Source organism: Triticum dicoccoides, chromosome 5B (genome assembly GCF_002162155.2).
Source record: "Triticum dicoccoides isolate Atlit2015 ecotype Zavitan chromosome 5B, WEW_v2.0, whole genome shotgun sequence".
NCBI classification, from domain to species: Eukaryota; Viridiplantae; Streptophyta; class Magnoliopsida; order Poales; family Poaceae; genus Triticum; species Triticum dicoccoides.
This window is the reverse complement of record NC_041389.1, coordinates 150,925,219-150,933,284: the sequence shown is the minus strand read 5'-3', so window position 1 is coordinate 150,933,284 and position 8,066 is coordinate 150,925,219.

Here is an 8,066-nt window from a genome sequence, read left to right as displayed (position 1 = left end):
GGGCCTAGAGGGATGGCCGGGGCGGCGGCGGACCGGTGGTGGGGAGTGTTTTCGGGGCGGGCGGGGTGGCACACCGCCGGTCGTGGGCAGCGGGGGGCTGCTGTTTGGCCGGTGGTGGCTGGTGGCTCAGGGGGGTGGAGGTTGAAGATGAACCGCAGGCCCTTGATTTCGTATCCAACGGCTGCAAAATCGACTGTCCAGAGATGAAAAATTCAGTCGACCGACGTGTAGCCTCACCTTGCTAGTGCGTTCAATTTCGACAGCAAAATTCAGTTTCGACAGCAAAATTCAGTTTCGATAGTTAAGTTCAGTTTCGACAGTTAAGTTTAGTTTCGACAGTTAAGTTCAGAAATGAGCGGCTGATGTATTTTACATCTAGCACTTTGTGGTTATGTATTTTACGTCATGTATTGGAGATGCTATTAGTATCCCACTCAGGTTAACCTTGTTCGTTGTCTCTCTGGTCCTGCTTCAGCCTCGGCGTCGTCCAACTCACCGGAGCTGCTCCAACGACGAAACCCTCCATCACAGCGGAGCAGTACCTCGGGCTTCTCTAGACGCCTAAGATCTTCTTCCCCTCCTCCGACAGCAAAGTCAACCGGAGCGTCCTCACCGGCTAACCCAATCACGCTGAGATCGACATGGCTTCGCCAAAGAGGTTGTACACTTGTTGCATCTCTTTTTTACTCTACATGTTATATATATTGTCCACTGAGCACTCATAGTAATGGGAAATACGATCATTTTATCCTACTATATGACAAGCAGTGAGGTACCAGGCAACTTAGCTATCCGTGATGGACTCTCTTGAACGCTATCATTATTTATCTCTGTGCGTTTGAGCTGTGCATTTGTCGATGGGCTTGGGAGTTGAGCTAGTATGGCAGTGGCCTGGGTCCAAAGTAATAGAAGTAGCACAAAAACATTTTTTTAGTGTAGGATTTTCCTTGCTCAAGCCTGCCTACTAGAATCGCCAGTGCTTGAAAGGAAAAGCGAATAAAAACATAGGAATTGGAAAGTTTCCTATGGTACTACTTTTCATGAATTTGGTGCAAAGGAATGGAGCAAAGGAAAATTGTAGGATTTGTTCCTTTAGTGTCTCCTTGAAAGAAAAACCGTAGGAATTCTAATTTCCACTTCTCCTCCTTTTCATATTCCTATCCATCAAGCACAAAACTAAGAGATAGTAGCATAATAGCATTATAACCGTACATTTTCTTGTGGTTTGACTTAATCTCACCATGCTTTTTTGCATCCTATGATCTTCCAATTGTTGTGAATCAAACACCCAGATTGGTAGAAATCCTGTGTTTTTAAATTCTCTGTTTTGCATGTGCATTCCTATCCTATTCCTGTCTATTTCCTATCCCTGCATTGTTAGAATCCTCAAATTCAAACAAGCCCTTACTCAATTACTTCTGTTATAGATATGTGTCCAAGAAAACCTTGTGTGGTTTGTCCTGCTCCTGTGGCGCTGTTTTCCACCCGAGCTCAGCTGCTCCAACGACGGAAGGGTTCACAACAGCAGGGATCCGCTCTCTAGACTGTCTTTCGCCGCCTCAGATCTTCTTTCCCGCCGCCGGCAGCCACGACAACTGCATTACCATCATCAAATGAGCAGATGACGTTGAGGACTACACGGGTCCGCAAGAGAGGTCGCACTCTTCCGTGTCTGCTTACGTTATGCGTCGCTTAATATGATGACATGCTACATTATCGTCGTGTTCACCTATTAGACTCCGAGTCAGGTCCAAACTAATGTTGAAACTTGAGTTTTTAAATGGTTGTGGGGTACATATTGGGGCGGCAATCAGTACTATCTGTCTACTATCTCGTTAATCTCTAGTGTCTACTATGAGTTTCATGTTGGGCGCAAACAAACATTAAAGGAGCCATTATCTGTATTTTTTAACTAAACCTATTATCTGCCTGCTATCATTGGTTTTGGGTCTATCCACAGTTTGCTACCATCACTCTGGATTTTTGCATGCACTCCTTACATAATCTCACTATGTTTTATTCCTATGCATGCCAGTTATTGTACACAATGGAACTGATCATGTAGAGCAAAAGAGACGAGCCTTGCGTGGCAATAAAATTTCATGCAGACATCGTTCCATGGTGGGCGCAAAGGCAGCCCCCCTCCACCCATTTCAGATTGTCCTATTTACCCCATGAGGTATTTGCTCTAACTTGACATGCTGATGTTGGTAATATCATGCATATGGTGCCTTGCATTGCTTACTATATACATTAAAGATGTCATCTGCTTAGTTTAGACATGCTTTGTCTCAATGTCGTCTGTTTAGTTTCTTTATCGTATATGTGAATCATGTAGTGCCATCTTGTCTAGCCAAGCATCATATATGTGAATTTTGCAATGCCACCCTGGTTAGCCAGTCATATTATATGTGAATTATATCATGCCATCATTTTTTATTACATGTTAAATTTGTCAACAATTTTAGTACATTCAATTACTCTTCCTGTGCATCAGCCATTCAGCACGGTCATGGAAAAATCTGGAGTGGAAACAAGGTCTTCAGAGCAGACAATGCTATCTAACGAAGCGCATGTCTTGCTGGTTACCGATAGCTCCTCAGAGGAGGATTCAGAGACAGATGACCAGTCATATTTGCCCCCGAGGTGCATGCCCTAACTTGGCAGGGTTATGTTGCTCATATCATGCATATGGTATCTTGCATTGCTATGTCATTTGCTTAGTTTAGACATGCTTTGTGTGAATGCCACTTGTTTAGTGTCTAATTACCATATATGTGAATTATGCAATGTCATCTTGTTGCAAGACATTATATATGTGAATTATGCAATGTTATCTTATTGCAAGGCATTATGTATGTGAATTATGCAATGCCATGTTGTTTAGGCAAGCGTCATATATGTGAATTATATCATGTCGTCCTTTTTTGTATTTCTCATTGCTTTTGTTGACAATGTTTGTATATTCAACTGCTCTTCCTGTGCATCAGCCATTTGAATTGGTGATGGAGAAATCTGGAGTGAAAACAAGGTCTTCAGAGTAGACAATGCTACCTGCTGAAGCAGATATCTTGCTGGTTACAGATAGCTCTTCAGAGGAGGATTCAGAGGCAGATGACCAGTCCTATTATCCCCCTGAGGTGTATGATCAAACTTGGCAGGGTTATATTACTCATATAATGCATATGTTGTATTGCAATGCTTAGTTTTTACATCATATACACAATATTGAATGTCATCTCCTTGTTGACACATCATATATGCGATTGCCCTCTGCTCACTTCCTTAGTATATAAATCATATATTTGAATTATGTCATGCCATGATGTTTACATAGACAGCATGTACCTGAATTATGGCATGCCAACCCATTTTCTAAAGACATAATATAATTATATCATCTCATCCTGTTTACATAGTCATCATATTTTAAATTATGTCATTCTATCCGTGAATTATATCATGCCATCATGTTTCCATCGACGGCATGTGTGTGATTTATGGCATGCCAACCACTTTAATAGACACATCGTATAGTTATATCATGTCATCCTGTTTACATAGTCACCATATTTTGAAGTATGTCATTCTATCTTGTTTAGTTAGCCATCATACATGTGAAATTGGGTCATGCTATCCTGTTTAATTAGCCATCATATATGTGAAATTATGTCCTGCTATTCTGTTTGCTTAGACAACATAAATGTGAATTATTTCATGCCCTGTTTTCTTCCCTACTATCCATTGCACCTGTCTATCTTACAATGTTTGTACATTCAATTACTTTTCTTGTTTATCAGCCATTTCAATTGGAGGGAGTGATGGCAGTATCTGTGGGAGTAAAAACACGGTCTTCAGAAAAGATCGTGCGACCTGTCGATGCAGATAGAACCACGGTTGTACTTGCCCAAGAACCAGCCCCACCACACATAACCCACACTCATGCAGATTGTACCCCTACCCAGTTGGACAGAGAACCAGCTAGACCCCTTCTAACACCAACCCCAGCAGATAGACACCCAGTTCCCGTTGACACAGCACTGTCTCCACCACAGAGCACCCAAACATGAGCAGTTAGTAAGGCAACTGCAGTGCCCAAATCACGAGGACCACCACTCTGAACCCGAAGTCAACGCTTAAAGCAGAAGAAGAATTGTTCTCAGGTCAGGTTCCGTAGCTATGGTTCATATTACTTTGCTCTTGCATCACTATATTTACTGATACCAACCAATTTCAAATTTGAAGGATGCAATTGAAACTCCAATGGCGCAACAGGTATGTTTTAAACCTGTTTCTTCAACATGTTTTGCTGTTAGCTGTTGTAACTTGCTCTATGTTGATTTCAGTTTCAATTGAATAAACAGTTATGCTCTCATGCCATGCACATTACAAGTGTTGTTATTGGTGTGTAGTTTCCCACACTTATATTGTGTCTATGCTGCTTTGTCTTAAATAGATATGATTCGAACTGTATCTATCTTGATTTGGCAACATAAACTAGAATGATATAGACCATACAATGACCATACTACATAGATATATGTTTGTTTCATGTTGTTATCCTGTCCAATTTACTACTGACTAGTTTACCAAAATGAGTTTCATATACTACATTGTAAACCTGAGATGTGTTTGTTTGTTTCTCTTTTAGAACGCGGATAAAATATTGGAGAAGAGTACACAGTTATGCAACGGTAAAGGAAGTAATGCAGATAAGGTTCAAGATAGTGAGACATCCCTGTTGGTCTCCAAGAAAGCTGATAAAAACTATATTGAAGTCACTGAGACAACCCCAAAGTCATGTCTTGATGTAGTGTTCGAGTTACTGGCTACCACTACTGGCACCAGCTCTTCGAACTTGTTGCCTGAATCAGTTCGGCTTCTTGAGTCTCAACTTCAAGTTGAAAGACATCGATCAGATGTTATGCGACAAGAAGCCGAAGGACTGAGGAAGTCCCTGCAGAATTCAGATGCATACTTTCGGGTGCAACATCAAGCGCTGGAGGACTTAAGCGCCAAACAAGAGAAAGTTAATAAGCTTGCTAAGCATCTTGCCAGCATTATGGGTACCCAGAATATTGTTTCTTGAGCTCTTCTGAAGTGGTTTCAGTTCTGGACTTGTTTTGCTGCGGCGTTTATATGCTACTGTGTTCCGTATATTGGCGCTGGTGGCGAACTTTGATGCCCAGTGGATGTAATATGTGTAATAGCCGTGATAGCCTAGTGTAAGTTGCTTGCTTATTTATTTCCTTGTTGTCTTGTTTATTTGTTTGCTTGTAGTCAGTGCAGTTCTTTTTCTGCGGTTTGCTAGTGTCTGCAATAATCTATTTTTTAAAACTAGGCCACAATAAATGCCACAGTAGTGACACTGGGCCTACGGGCCGTAGAAACAGTGGGCCTTCTACGGGCCGTAGAAACAGTGGGCCTTCTACGGGCCGTAGAAACAATGGGCCTTCTACGGGCCGTAGAAACAATGGGCCTTCTACGGGTCGTATCATCAATGGGCCTTATACGGGCCGTATGATCGATTGGCCAAACATGGGCCAAACAGATCGCATTCTGGCCGTAAACGGGCTAGAGTTGGAATCGTCCGTTCATGGGCCGACCATAACGGGCCATCGTTAATAGGCCGTATTTGATGACGCTATGAAAACGACCCAACGTATTAACGGACCACAAATGAGCCGACTGTAACCACGGGCTGAATTTGGCCCACAAGCAGAAAATGACAGTAATGGGCCGTAAGTAAACGAATGCTGGAAATGAGCCCAAGAATAAATGAGCTCTAAGAAGGCCGAAAGATAACATGGGTTGGAAACGGCCCAACGGAATAACGGGCCGTTAATGGGTATAAAGTGATACACTGTTCTATACGAGCCAGTTTCACCACGGGCCGTTAATGGGTGTAAAGTGATACACTGTTCATTACGGGCCAGTTTCACCATGGGCCGTTAATAGGCCAAGAGTTACATAGGGCCTCATATGGGCCGAAAGACGTCATGGGCCATACATGGGCCAGAAGTGAAAACGGGCTGGAAGATGGCCCGGATGACGCTACTGGGCCTAATTCGAATAGGGCGTAACGGGCCTTGGGTTAGCAGGCTGTAAATGGGATATATGCGAATAGGCCATTAACAGGCTTTCCATGGGCCGGCCCATCACCTTTTGACCAAGTCAAATGGGTCGGCCTTTTCACAGCAATGGGCCTCTGTTGGGCCGTGCCACGTGTCGACGTATCATAGGCGCCTTCTGTCAAATGAGTGGATGACATCTGTCCCAGCGATGAGCCGACACGTGTTTCCTCCAGCCAATGATGATTTTACACATGGAAAATCCCCATTGGTCGGGGCTGTTAACGGGTTATCGGATCCAAAACCCGACCCGATAGCTTAACGGCGTTCCGTTATGGTGGATGCCACGTGTCGGTCATCCTTGACGAAAGCACTTCTGTGACGCGCGATTTATCGTCATGGAAGTGGACACTTCCGTGATGATAATTTTTGTAATGTCATGGAACACTTCTACGACAGCAGAGGTATGACTATCTTGATTCTGTCATAAATTTGTCATGGATGTACATGCATGAAAAAAAACGCGACCTACTGTGACAAACACGTATCATCACGGAAGTGTATTTTTTTGTAGTGCTTCCAGCCCAACCAGCCCCAAAACAACAAGAACAAATCTCAGGGGAAAGGCAAGTTTGATGCAAAGAACAAGCCATCACATTCTACCAACTTCAAGAAGAATTCTCATAACGGGAAGGGATACAAACTTCAATTTTGGTAGCACCGCACAAAATTTATATGGCTGCATCTACCTGCTGTCAGCTAACCTCATGGTGCTCTAGGTATTCCTACATTCGTAACTAGGTACAATGACCACCGCAAGATGAAATTAGCTTATTCATACGTTGACTTGCTGAATGCAGTGCGGAACGATCCTGTCATGTGTGGAGGAGCAAACAAGCAGTGCAGCCGAAGGTGGAAATCAACCAAGGACTTATGAAATTATATATAATCTTCCTCAGGCAGGTCAGTATTCCCTTCGTCCAGATGATCGTGTTTTGTCATGCCGAGCTATTGATATGTGCTACTGCTTTGCAACATCGTTTAAGTATAGCTACTGTTTTCCTATCTTTTTAGATTCAGGACAATGAATATGATTGCAGGGGAACTGCACAATATGGACTCATGTTGAGTCATCTCTATTGCCTTATGTGTTTGCTGCAAATGTGTCAGCATCAATTGCAAGATGAGGCAGCTAGCTAGTTGTGGAGTTGCCAACATGCTCAAAGTGCTCGCAACATTGAGAAGAAACAAGCATGCCTAGGAAATTAATGCATGCGCAGGGAGGCCCTTTGCTCAGAGAAGCATCGACCGATTTTCTTTATTTCCACACCTTCTCACAGCTTTGTATTGGTTATAGTATCGTGAATCATTGAGATGCATAGACATGCTGAACTTTTGTTCTTCTGAATGTTAGTTTAATGTGAGTGTCTGCATCCAGTACCGCATACTCTAATTTGGTGGATGCACACAGAGAATATAAATCTCCTTAATTTACTCCATAACCACCCTGTTAAATAGGCCTAGTAACAAACCAGGCGCATGTAGTGGCCGGCGGGCACATGCATCCTACATGCATGGCCAGTCAGCCAAGTCCATGCGCCAGCTCCAATGCAGCAATGCAAAAGAAGAGAGCGGTTCTTGGGAAAAAACGAGTAGTTAGTGGAGTGGGCCTTATAAACACGAACAGCTCGCTCTCCGGCTTTCGTCTCCCCCCCCAATTCCCCGCGCTCCCCAATCTTCCTCAATCATCCAGAAAACCCCGCTCACCTTCTTCCTCACTCATACAGAAAATGCCTGCTCCTCTTCTTCCACTCCTACAGAAATCCCCATCCCTCCTTCTTCCCCACTCGCACTGCCACTAGGCTCGTCTCTGGCTACTCTTCTCAAACCTGTGAGATCGGCGCGATGCCCACAAGTAAAATGGTATCGTCTGGCCCCAGCGCCAAGAAGATGAGGCTCCCGCCAGCGGCGACGCCGGTTGTAGATCCTGCACCC